At 39.4% G+C, this 13,890-nt stretch overlaps 1 protein-coding gene across 1 annotated transcript in view; it reads right to left on the reverse strand.

The window, feature by feature from the left end:
- The window catches only part of LRRN2 (leucine rich repeat neuronal 2), a 159,216-nt gene extending 147,048 nt beyond the window's left edge, over window positions 1-12,168 (reverse strand). Inside the window, exon 1 of the mRNA XM_014076267.2 lies at window positions 11,810-12,168. The gene's annotated coding sequence lies outside the window, so the exon portion shown is untranslated. The remainder of the gene's footprint in view (window positions 1-11,809) is intronic.
- Window positions 12,169-13,890: the final 1,722 nt, after the last annotated feature.

Consider the following 13,890-nt stretch of genomic DNA (forward strand, 5'->3'; position numbering starts at 1 on the left):
ATATCTTGTTTCCTGCAGCAGCTACCCAGGTGGAAAGCCAATAAGTTAGACATCAATACAATAGCACCCTCCTGTTCAAATTCTCCAGAAACAGCTGTTCAAAGAGACATAGTGGCTCTGATACTGGAGGTGATAGATAGCTATCATGATTAGTATCCATTGATCACCTTATCCTCCTCTTTGTCTGCACTAGATCACTGAATGTGAGAACGAGACATTTGGTGCAGGACCTTGAACACACTTCAATCCCTTTGATTATCATTGATATTCTAATTTTATGTTTAAGGACAAACCTCATTATATATGAATATTTGCTTCATATACTTATCTCATAGTATCCAGTTATATTACTAGCTGGATTTAAAAGATGCAATACATTTTTTTAAAAAAAAATCCTGAACATCTGCCATGCATGAACAGAAGTGGCTTTTGCTGCAAATGAGAAGGTCTTACTTGTCCACTGTCATTCCTTTCTGATAATGCAAGGGGATAGAAAAGAACCCCATTAACTCCAATGCCTGAAATGCACTGCAGTGCAATTGGAGCAATTTTCTTGACCATTTATTGCCTTACTAAAAACCACTCATTGGAACAACCTTTCACACAACCTGCAATAAATATATTTATCACAAAATACTCTACCCTATCAACAACCTCCAGACCTGCACATATATTTCATTGCCTATAAACTGATTGATGCCCTGGAACTATATCGGGCTTTTAAACAGTTTCCCCTCTCTTGCTTCTTTGGCCTAGAAGATAAAACAAAAAGAAGATTTAGGAAAAGGTAGAAACCATAATGGCCTGCATCATAGAAAAGTAAAGTGGACAAGATGGGAATGAAAAGGAATATTTTCTGTAGATATCAAAAAATATATCCATTCATTTAAGTGATGGCAATAATGTAATCAGTGATGAAAATATTTATTATTTTATTCTGAACAGATTAAATGAAATGCTTCTCTGGAAATCTAAGTGTCTACTTAGAAGTAGGTTTTATTGAGTTGAATAAAATTTATTCTTAAATAAATCTAGATAGGATTTCATGTTAAAAAATTATCAGTCTGTATGAAATTGTTTTTAATTAGAATGAATAGTCTTCTTATTTTTAAGTAGAGTCAATGGTCTGTAATTGAATTTCTGGTACAGAAGAATGAAACTCTGGATTTCATTTTATTTTTAAAAGGAGAACTGAGTGAAACTTCCATGCAAGAATCAAATCTTGGCTACCCCAATTTCAGCAATACATTTTAATTGGATAATGGATTTTTGGTATTTTTCATTAAACAATTACTGGTTTATAAAATATACAAAAGTATACAAAGTCTTCACATTTCTCTCTTTTTTAGAACAAGGTGCTTTTTAGGAGCACTAAACTATTTTGTACAAATCAAATCTTTATTACAGTCAAGACCAGCGTAGGCTATTTAGTTACACTGGTTCAGGGGTGGGTTCCTGTACCAGTTGGTACCGGTTCCTCGCTCGTGAGCCCGCTGCTCATTCCTCACGCATGTGCAGTTGACTGTAATTTGTTCTGTACATGCATAGAAAAATGCCGGCAATGGCAGAACAGACTGGGGAACCAGTTCGGGGGCGTGGCCAGCTTGGGTAGCTGCCAGTTCTGTGACCCAGGTCGAATCACCACTACCAATCTGGCCGAACCAGGCCGAATCGGGCCGAACCAGGAGCAACCCTCATCTGCATTGGTTGCTTCTGTTCCGAGTGTCAATATTACCCAGCTTCTCATTACCTGTTATAGAAAGGTAATGTGTGGGGTAAGATCCCTTTCATTCTCCAATGTTGGTAAAAACATGTGGGACAAATCCAGGGTAAAAGAAATTATCCCCACATCAGTGTTCTGGCACTTGCCTTAATGAAACTAATCATCTCTCAGTATAGTTATTGCTTGAATGGAATATTGACAGAGACTGTCACACATTTTGCCATGAATGCCACAGAAGATTAGATGAACTGTATAAATATAATGGCTTAATAAGACTGCCACCTCTATTTAGTGCTTTTCCAGAAGAAATAAATTTTTAGCATTTTTTCCAATCTTTATTAGTAAACAGTTTGGGGATGCGGGGGCTCAGTGGCTAAGATGCTGAGCTTGTCAATCAGAAGGTTGGCAGTTCAGCTGTTCGAATCCTTAGTGCCACGTAACGGAGTGAGCTCCCATTACTTGTCCCAGCTTCTGCCAATCTAGCAGTTCAAAAGCATGTAAAAATGCAAGTAGAAAAATAGGGACCACCTTTGGTGGGAAGGTAACAGCATTCCATACACCTTCGGCATTTAGTCATGCTGGCCACATGACCACAGAGATGTCCTCCGGAGGTTTCAGGAAGCTTCCCTAAAGACTCCAGAGGATGAAAAACAGCCCTACAGGCAAACCGGAAGTCAGTTCCTGAACATCCGGTTTGCGTGATGGGTGTTTATTTGCCCTTCCAGAGGGCGAAAAACAGCCAAAAAAGGAGGCTGAAGTCAGCTGGCCAGTGGGCGCATGCATGCTGGAGCTGACAGGGCAATGCCTCGCATGCCCTAACAAAGGGATATTACAGCAGAATAAGAGAAAGTGAATATCAAATTCTGCTTGTCAAACAAACAAGGATATAAGATACTATCAATCATGGCACAAGTGGCTCACTCTTCTTCTAAGAGTCCAAGCGTAACATAGGCACAAGGATTGGATTGCAAAAGCAATTGACTACAGCAAGCTCTTACATGTAGGGAATTAATTAATAAGTTCTAGTGGAAAGGCCTCAGGTATCTGCAAACCAAAAAGTAAACAATTGGCTAGGAACAGACTTGAGCCAACAGAAAATCCTGTATAAGTTTGGTTAAATGTTACAAAATCACAAAGTTCCATTTTACCCAAAAAAGCAACCTTCTAGTGAGAGGATTATTTTTCACTAAACAATATACCCAAGGAATTTTTTACATTATATCAAAGTGTAGAACTGAATTTCAGAATTTCATGAACATTTAACATTTAGTCATCAGTTAAATGAGTTGAAACAGGTGAACCACATAAGGAAAGCTAAAGAAGAGGACTGTGATTTATGCTCAAATAGAATTTGCTAATTTTTAAATATAAATGTAGAAATAATAATGATTATTTATATATTTATTTTACAGGTTTGTAATCCCATTCAATAACTGAAGATTCTGCATATTAAATAATAAAGCAAAAATATAACAGAACACACAATAAGAAAATATAACTGTAAACACCATATATATATATGGTGTTTGTGTGTGTGTGTGTGTGTGTGTGTGTTGCATTTGTGCTGATAAGGCAAAATAAAAGATGGCTTTCTGCCTGGATGGCTCCTAGGGTGAGACGAAAGACAGAAAAGGGAAGCAGTATGCTCTCTCCATATTTGGGCATACCAGGGGTTGTGACACCACACACACACACACACACACACACACACACACTTTTGAAAGATAAGGGAGGAGACCAAATATAGTCGCAAAAGAAGCTTGTCCCAGAGCACTGAGACTACCATGGGAAAAGTAGAAATAAGAAATAGAACATCTTACCACAGCGACTACGACTATGGCAAGGTACCCTAGGCACCTGCTTATTCAGTCTTTCATCCAATGTCCCAAGGATACTATGGAGGAATATATCATCTCTTAGCCAACATCTCAAATTTCCGGCAGACAGACATATCTCTTGGGTAAAGTAAAAAATCAGGTTAAATTATTGGATTAATGTCATTTATTTTAGTTTCTGTATCTGGATTCCAAATTATTTCCAGAGGAAGAGAGAGGCAAACAATTGCATCTTCACAAAAAAAAAATATTCCAACAGAATAAGAGAAAGTGGTTATCACACATTCTGCTCATAAAATAGGATACAAGAAGATACTATCAATCAGGACACCAGTGGCTCCCTCTTCTTCACTTAAAAGAGTCCAAGAGAAGCATAGACCTTCACTGTGTTTCCAGACACAAGGTCTAGGTTGCAAAAGGAAGAAACCACCACCAACATCAAAATGGTTGTTTCTCTCTATGGTTGCCTTAGAAAATTATGTTCCCAAATTTGCAATTCAGAAAGATTTTTCAAATCTGAAGTCTATTAATGTTTATGGATGTCTTTCAGGCAATATATAAATAATCATAATACTAGATATGATAGCAGATTTCAGTTGCAATATTACCACATATTTTTGCTGTACTAACCAGTATTTTCTCAGCTGCTGTGTATTTATTTTGTACTGTTTTTTTTAATTATTTTAACCATTTAACAGTTAAATACATGCCCAGAGTCATGCGATTGAGATGAACGGCTATAAAAATTAAATAAATAGATATGACAATTGTTACCTGATCTCCTTAAATGATAGCAGCTGTATTTAGCTAGGAATTTCCTGTCTTCTATTTCCATTAAGTTATATGGGCTGGCACAAAACAACTCTTGGCTGTGATAATTATTCCCACTGAACTCAAAAATATTTATTCAAGATTAAATTCAGTTAAATAAAGTCTATGGAATTTAGGGGCCTTAGTTCAGTGACATTATAGAGGCATCGTTTAATGTCACTCCATTTGCATCCACCTCTGCTCCAGCTACATCACATTTATGGCTTAAAAATAAGATATACGTCTTATAGTAGTACAACTTTGTGGCATATACAGTCAGTTTTGATTAGCCTGGCTTAACCTTCATTAAGTGTTATTGGTGGTACTAAAAATATGAAAGCTAGCTCCTACTGCACAATGAGAATCCTGAGAAAATGATTGTGACAGTTGGGTCCCTTAGTTAATTGAGTTCCAATCATAGATAGCCATATTCCTTTACTTTTACTTCTTAAGTATAATAATTATAGAATATTCCCTAGTTATTTAAGGTTATTGGCTTAGAAGTATAGCTATCTAAAAAAAGAAACACATTGTAACAAATTGCTCTATGTGAAATACTTTTTTAAAAAAACTCATCAAAGTGTAGAAAAGAACATTTTATCCAAAAGAGAATTATCTTTTAAAGAATAGAATAAAGAACAAAACTTGTTTTAACATAGGATCTACCTATACATGAAACAACAAACTAAAGTATTTTACTTTAGTAATATATATCTCATAATATAAAAATACTTGCATACATAACACACACACACACACACACACACACATACACACACACAAACACAAAACAGTGAGCCTAGGTACAGAACATTAAAAATGTGAGGGAGGGAGGGAGGGAGGGAGGGAGGGAGGGAGGAAGGAAGGGAGGAAGGAAGGAAGGAAGGAAGGAAGGAAGGAAGGAAGGAAGGAAGGAAGGAAGGAAATCTGAGTTAACAAGAATGTTTCAGCTGGATACAAAACATTAATGGCAATATTTTCACCATCTTACCTCCATGGGTGTGTAGACAGGGCATTACATGAAACTGTAATACTCGCAATCCTTTAATGTTAACAACAACAACAACAACAACAACAACAACAACAACAACAAAAGCCAGACCACCACAGGAATTCCAGGAACATTATCTTATTGCCATTTGAAAGGACAGTCTAAGCCCTTTTTTCATGCTTTCTGTTTTCACAGGACTGAGGAGCTGTTTCAACTTTTATCCCTCCTCCTCAAGGCCAGCTAAATTCCTCTACAAAAAGATACATTGCACGTATTATAGAATAGGTCCTACACTATGTCAGCACTGTGACTAGGAAGCCTTAATTCTACCTCTGTTGTACTTGGGCTCAATATAACTGTGTGTATACAATTATAACTTAACACTGTATGCAAAGCATATTCATATAATTACAAAAATAATCATCATTTGCATTAATAGTGTCTTTCTCACATCAAAGTTCAGAGAGATTCCAAGACATTAGAGCTATTTTACATGCGCACACAGATACCCTCATGCACACCATACCCATAAGTAAAAATCTTTCTTTAAAATGTATTCTTATAAAAATTAATTCTTATATTATTTCCAACATATTCATCATACCATAGTTTACATGAGCATATGTAAAAAAGGCAAGTGTCATATTTATTGAACTAAGTAGAAGTGAATCTTTCAGAGAAACACAGAGCTCTTCTTGAGGCAAAAAATCAGTTATAATTACACTCATTAAGATGAATCCATCTAATAAAAGTCATCATCCTCTTATTCACAACAGAGTAACATCACAAGCTATATATCCGATAAAGTAGCACAGCACTTGATTCTTGATGAATGTATTTTTTCCCTTTTTCTTTTATGTACACTGACAGCATATGCACCCAAGACAAATTTCTTGTGTGTCCAATCACACTTGGTCAATAAATAATTCTATTCTATTCTATTCTATTCTTATTCTTATTCTTATTCTTATTCTTATTCTTATTCTTCTTTTCTTATTCTTATTCTTATTCTTATTCTTATTCTTATTCTTATTCTTATTCTTATTCTTATTCTTATTCTTATTCTTATTCTTATTCTTATTCTTATTCTTATTCTTATTCTATGCTATGCTATGCTATGCTATATTATCACAGCACAAAAGAGAAAGTATTATTGACACTATTCATGAAATTTCATTCAAGCTTAGATTTATTTTCATTTTCCTGCATTCCCTAAACACCTGGAATGAAACTAAAATCTTACATACTGGACTCTATTTGACATTTACATATCCATCACTACTGTCCAATGTGGACTTTGCTTACATATGTACACATACACATATAGCAGCTGGATATGTTATTTTGAACTATGGCATAATCAAAATACCTAACCATGCGATCAGAAGAACTTTATGTAAATGCATATGAGTAAAAACCATTTTCCTTTTTGGCTGAACTTGTGATTAGAAACAGAGCCAATGTGTACAACCTTCCCTCCCTTCTATATGATTGACTATAAGGTGAGAAGATGGTTAATTAATAGCTGGTGCAATAACAACTGTGTTTCCCTCAGGCTCAATTTTGGAAAGGGTTCACAACACAAATGAGTTAATTTGGGCTCTGTTTCACATCAACCAAATTAAGTTCAGTTAAGTTTGGCTTCCTTCCAGCTGAAGGTTCCATTCTCCTCCTTATAACAGAAGTAGTAAGAATTTATTACAGAGAGGTTTTGCTTTAAAACTTCCACTTGACTGTACCTAAATGCAAGTATTCATGGAAAAGATCATTTCCATGTCTATGGATGATATTATTCTCAGGGATCCTGTCATCTCAACAGGAGTATCAACATCTGTGCAAAAGACTTGTCCTATGGATTCTGACATCAACTGCCAATTATCTGACAGATGACTAGCAGCAATATTTTTCAGAGTCATTTTTAAGGTGGAGTGGACAAACTAAGGTATTTCTATCTTATAAAAGGCAGATGCCCAACCAGTTTTAAAAAGGACTCAATCTCCAAAAGGAAGTTATCCTCAAATTGCAGTGGATTCATGATTTCCAAATTAGAAAAACACATTTCTTACAAAACCAATTTCTAATTTTTACAATATACTTGTCAGTCGTGAATCAAGACATTTTTGGTTCACATTTCACCTTAACTATACATGTTTGTATAGTTAAATAAGGGTAAGCCATTCATGTCCCTTATAATATATAATATGGAAATTGATCTATCCAAGAAGGCTAAAGCAAGTATTGCTCAAATAATATATGTAAAGTGCGTGTACACTTGGATCCATGTTCAATAAATGCAGGATATTAAAGGCCTGTGGAACAACTTTGTTTATATACATTGTCTAGGGCTGGGAAATCTATCAAAATCACAACATGAATACAATAGATGTCACAGCTACTCTGTAACTATAAGTCTTTGCATTTAATAAAGCATTTGGTTTACTTTTTTCCCTGAAGCTAAATTTCATAAAGTTCAAAAGCTTGTACAATGCTAATAGTAGGAGGCATTGATCAGTAGTCCTTTCTGTATTGTGTCATTGTGTCATGAAATGTACTGAAAATGTAATAGCATTTTTTTATTTTGCTGCTTTGAATACCCACTCCAATGTATTAATGAATATTTAATGTTCCTATGGCCTGTCTTGCCATAAAACCATCACACCTGCACATCAACCTTTAGCTGAGTTCACATATAGATTTTAAAATGTAAGCTGGTACTACACCCACCTACCTTCATGTGCATTCATTTTGCAACAGTGCAAAAGCACTACTGTTTATGACTTGCTTTTAATAGTCGTAGCAAATGAATGTAAGTATGAATGTAAAATATATAAATCTATGCCTCCAGAAGTTGTGGTGCTCCAACATTGGCAGTTTTTTAAAAAAAGAGATTGGATAATCATTTGTCTGAAATGGTATAGGATTTCTTGCCTAAGCAGCGGTTTGGACTAGAAGACTTCCAAGGTCCCTTTCAACTCTGTTATTCTGTTAGGACTATAGTACAGTTCAGAAATAGATCAGCGGACAGGATATAGTTTCCCCAAGGTGAACAGAGAAATGAAGTTAAAAAGAGCACTGCAATATATCACTATAAAGTGGAGCAAGGATTTGTTAAGCATTAGGGTTAGGATGCTTTGGTGACTAGATCACTTTCCAACTGTCAAGCAAAGATAACATTCAGAAAACAGGGGCAGTTAGAGAAAAGAAAAGAAATTATTTTCTGAAACTAAGTGAATCTAGTTACTGGGTTTTTCTGGTGGTAGAATCCTTGGCCATGATGTCCTTGCTTTTTTCTTCAGAAAAAAAAATTAACGGAATTCTCTTCCTTCAGGAGACTAACTGAAGAAATGTATGCTACTTGATGGAGTAAAAACTCAAAGTTTCAGATTGAAGTATTATACCTATTTGCATAGCACAGTGTTATGTATTTGCCATTTTAATGCACAGTCTTCAGTGCCAGATACCAACTAATTAAATGTGGAATGGACGAGAGTGTTAATGGTTTTAAAGGGAACTCCTTTTATACAACCTTTGTGTTACTGGACACTAAATATAATGTGAATTGAAATATAAATATCTGTAACCCCATACATGCCTATTTTTTCTCTCTCTCTTCCAGTATTGGAACCAATTTCGTTGTATTTAAGTACAATGACAATAAAGATTATACTTAACTATTGCAAGAAACAATCCTATAAAAGGAATATTAATAAACAATGTATTACATTTTGTATTCCTCCCAACGCTCAACTCAGTGGTCAGGTTCTATTTTTTTAATAACTGGTTTGCTCGTGTGCTTGCGTGATGCTTCTGCGCATGTGCAGAAACATCCGGGCGGGTGGGTGGAGCCTCCCCTCGCTGCCACTACCGGTTCGCCCGATCCTGGCTGAACAGGGAGCAACCCACCTCTGTCTCAACTCATTCCATTGAGTTTTGAATATCCATGTCAACCCCCATAGTGACAGTCTGTCTTGTTTGCTGATACTCCGATCATTTACCATGCTCTGCATGATGTTTGGGGGCTTTCATGCCATTAAAGCCCTAGACCTCTGTCCCATTGCATTTCTAATTGCACATATACTTTTTGAGAACACTCATTAAAAATGAAATGAAAGTGCAGGTTTCAAGTACACTGTACCGAAGCTTCCGTCTAAGTAGCAATTTCCATTTAAATGCCTGTTCTTGGTCTAGGACCAAGCCCCTCCTTTTTCAAAATATGTAGATATTTTACCTGTGAGTCACAGGCATTTCTTCTGCCAGAACAAGAGTAGATGACATCAAGTCCGAGCTGAGGACAGAGGACAGAAGGTCCTTCAGAGACCTGATGAGCATTTGACAAAACCTGAATAGTGTCTCCCCCCCCCCCCCATACTTATATAGGATACGATGTAAGGTTCTGAAAGTCATCATGCCGACAAGTGGATTGAATTATAAAGATTAGGTCCTTATAGGTAACATTTCACAGAAAGGGAAGGAGGAGAAGTCTAATATATACTCTCTCCTCATATTCACTTCTTTCTTTACTTAGGATCTGGGAGTTTCAATATTTTATTGAATTAACCAATTCCGTTGTATTTAAGTACAATGACAATAAAGATTATACTTATACCTATCCTTTAAAGGTACATATTTCCGAAGTGCACACCCACCCAGGGACATGACAAAACAAGTGCAAGTTGGTTAAGCGTTTATTCATCCCAATAATGCCCACAAATAATGCCCAACCCACACTAGTATTCATACGTGCATATATAAAAATCTGACTTACAGAAGCAATAGAAAGCTAATGTAGAATTTAGGTCAGTTTCCTTCTGTTCTGAACATTATATTGGGAAGCATCCGCTACATACATATTCTCTTTGGTTAAAAAAAAGAGAAGAGGATCATGCGATCCCTTGTGTCACATGTGGGAAAAAACAAAAGAAATTTCCCAGAATGTATAACAGTTGTCTTTAATATTCACATTTCATAGCAAGGCTAACTAAAGGATGAAATAAAGAAAAATAAATCTCTGGAAAGAAAAAGGAGGACAACTGATCTGACTATCATAGCCAGAATACAGATATATTTATGGTTACTAAGGAGGTTTGTTTCATAGCCACCGGGAGAGGTTCGCAAGATCAAACAGTGAAATGAAGGGAAAATCTACAGATTCTGACAGATTTATTATATGTGAAAGCTCCTGTAGGTAAACTCCCTCTCTGTTATGCTGTGTACATGATTACACAGCTTTGCTATGATAGGGTGTAAAGTAGGGCTGATAGAAGCAGGAGAAATGAATGGCAACAGAGCTGTTGGGGATTGCGAGGGGGGGGGATAAGGGCACTTTGTAGGAAGACTAATGAGCTTTTTTCAACATTCTGTACTTGTTCTCACTAGTTCTGCCAACTCTTCAGTCGATTGGACCCACTGCCCACCCTGCTTTCTGCTTTCTGTTGGGCACCTCCACCTTCATGTTCACAACGTGGCTCTCTATGGGGCTGGGATGGTGATAGGCAGCCATCACCAGTGTTTGTTAGCTTCAGAGATTGCTAGTGTGGAAGCTAAATCAAAAGGCAGGTCTTTGGCTTGTTGTCTGCATCAGCTGATGGCCCCTTATTACCAGTACTTTTCTTTCACAATTTACTCCTCTGCCAACATTTCTCAGATTTTTGTTTTCTGCTTCTATTCTTTTATGTTGCCTCTGGATGCCTTGACTTCTAGCACCACCACTCTTCCCCCCCCCCCGTTTTTTAAATGGGGGCTCTCCTGGGTCAAGGATGGAAGTAACAGGCTAGACTACATTGTTCAATGCAATCCTCCCCCCCCCCCGCCTTGGATCCAAAAATCTCCTCCAATGTTTAGAGACAAGGGGTTGATCCAAAAAATTGGATGGTACTAAGCAAGCCACAGCCGATGTGCACGAAATTCAAAGGCTGTCCTTGATTTGCCAGGATCTGCCAAAACCCCAGAGGGGCTGCTGGCTCCAAGAGCTATTCCAGGATAAACACCAGCACCCTCTAAGCCAGATCGCCGTCTGAGGAACGATTTTGCACCCCGACCTCCCTCCTCGTCACCAGGCTCAGGAGTTTGGCCTTATTGCTCGATGCGAGTGACACACCTGGTTTTACATAGCAGCACAAGAACCGCCGCGAATGTCAGTCTTCCACCTGCATTGATCCCGGAGGTTCACTTGGGAATCTCTGCTGCCAAGCCCGAAACCGCATCCCAACTTTCCCCCAATCTCTCCAACCTCGTGAACGTCGCTGCCGCCAAGACCACCCCAATCAGACCAGCCCTGACGGCTCTCCCCAGTCAGCCGCGCACCATCCCTTCTCTTCCCTTTCGGCCTGACTCGAAGCGAGAGGAAGGCGGCGTCCGACACAGCTACCCCCACCCCCATCCCCACCTGAGGGACACAAGCCCCGCTCGTCGCCCCGCATCGGGGATACACCTCGCAAGAGCTCAACTTACCCTTGGACTCTCCTCTCGCCGTCTCAGCACCGCAGCTCTTAGGTAGCGACCTGCTGCCGAGCCCTGGAAGCACGCACAGCTGTCTCCGACTGAGCCCCGGAGTTGGCAGCCCGAGCGGAGAGGGCGTCGTTTCGCCAGGACCCGAGGAGGTTTCCGACGACTACCCTGCCGCTGAGGAGACCAGAGCTGAAGAGCGCCCGCCGCCGTCCAGCCCTTCTTTCCGCGCTTCCCTTTCCTGCCAGTTGGAGGCAGCGGCAGGGAGTCGCGTCCCTTTCCCCGCGCTCACAGCTCAGTTTGTGACCACACACACAAACACGAGCGCGCGCCCTCGCGCGCGCAAACGCTTAGGCGGCAGGCGTTTGCTCGCCTCCCTTTTCCCTCTCCGCGGCTGCTCCCCACCGCCACAGCCAAGAGCGCGCTCCCCCTCCCCTCGAGAAGCTCCCCACCTTCCCAATGGAGGCCCGGCTCTGCAATGGGCCACCCACCTGAATCCGCTTCTGCTATCTCGGCCGCTTTAACTCATGAGGCACCGCGGAGCTCGGTGGTAAACAACGGGGCGGCGGAGGGAAGGGGCGGCGGCGTTGAGCGGTGCCTGGCCGAGAGCGATGAAGGAAGCGACGGGGAGCAGCTTGCCTGCCTGTAGAGAGGCTGACACTTCGGGGCATGCAGTCACCGTACCTCGAAGTTGCTAGTCCCGGGATCGGTGATGCTTAGGCAGAAAAGCATCTGGGGACGAAGCATTCAGACCAGCCACGATCTGACTACGACAAGAACCTGGTCTGACCTTAAGTCATTTAGTTGTATTCAATTTGACAAAACGAAACATAGACTCTCCCCCGCCCCCCCCAGCCGTTTACAAACAATTTTCTACTGCAGCCAATGCTTTTGTACAAATCTTGGGAAGTGGGAATAAGTTTAGTTGATATTGAATGGAAATACTATCTGCACATATTTCACACACATACACCCACATCCGTAATAACACTCAGACATATGTACCGTTTCACATCCCTCCTTAAGCAGTTTATAGAGTCAGCATATTGCCTGCAACAATCTGGGTCCTCCTTTTATCGATCTTGGAAGGATGGGAAGGTTGAGTCAACCATGAGCAGGTGAGAACTGAACTTCCGGCAGTCAGTAGAATTAGTCTGCAATACTGCATTTTAACCACTGCACCACCACGACTCATCCACAATGGTCTAAAACAGGGCTGTCAAACTTATGGCCCACAGGCCAGATGCATCACAGGCTGGCGACACCCAGGCCCAATTTACCAAAGGGGAAAAAAGTCACAATATGTCATATGATGCTGCCCTGATGATGTAAGTTTGACACCCCTTGTCTAAGACATGGTTGCTCACTCTTTTGGCTTGCCTGAGCCACATTGAGTAAAGAGGAATAGTCTTGGCTCATGCATAAAATATATAATATACTTAATGTATATAAATAACAAACTTCTTTTATTTAATTTTTTATATTGTCTTACTAGCTATCCAAGGCTAAGCTGGTCCCGCTTGATCTAAAAAACTTTCTCAATCCAGGTTTGGCAGGATAGTTGGGATTCCAAACAAAATCAACTTTGGCAGAATGATTTATGATCGGGTGCAATAATTTGGAGGTGCTCAGGTTAGGAAAAATTGAAAATACATAGAACATTGAAGGACAGATAGGAGTTACACATACTCATGTAAAAGGCAAAGCAATCAAACGTTGACCTCATGGGCATGCCTATGTGGGTTTTTCAAGGTCAATAAAATGAGGACCCAGATTGTTGGAGGCAATATGCTGACTCTGTAAATCACTTAGAGAGGACTGTAAAGCACATTGAAGTGATATATAAACCTGATATTGCTATTCTTGCCCACAAAAGGGGATAGTTTCCCCCTCAATTCCCATCCTAGTCCAGTTTACATTTTGTAATGTTTTGTTAAGTATTTTCTGGTTCAATCCTACATAACTTTTTAAAATCAACTAAAGGTCAGATAAATGCTGTTAAAAGTTGCATCTGTTTATGTCTGCATGATCTCTACTATTTGAGCTGCCCAGTTTGGCAGAATTCTACTCAGATCTTACCTAAGCTG

The sequence above is a fragment of the Thamnophis sirtalis genome, unplaced genomic scaffold (genome assembly GCF_051295495.1).
Source record: "Thamnophis sirtalis isolate CommonGarterSnake01/CBP01778 unplaced genomic scaffold, rThaSir2_p1.2 scaffold_7, whole genome shotgun sequence".
NCBI classification, from domain to species: Eukaryota; Metazoa; Chordata; class Lepidosauria; order Squamata; family Natricidae; genus Thamnophis; species Thamnophis sirtalis.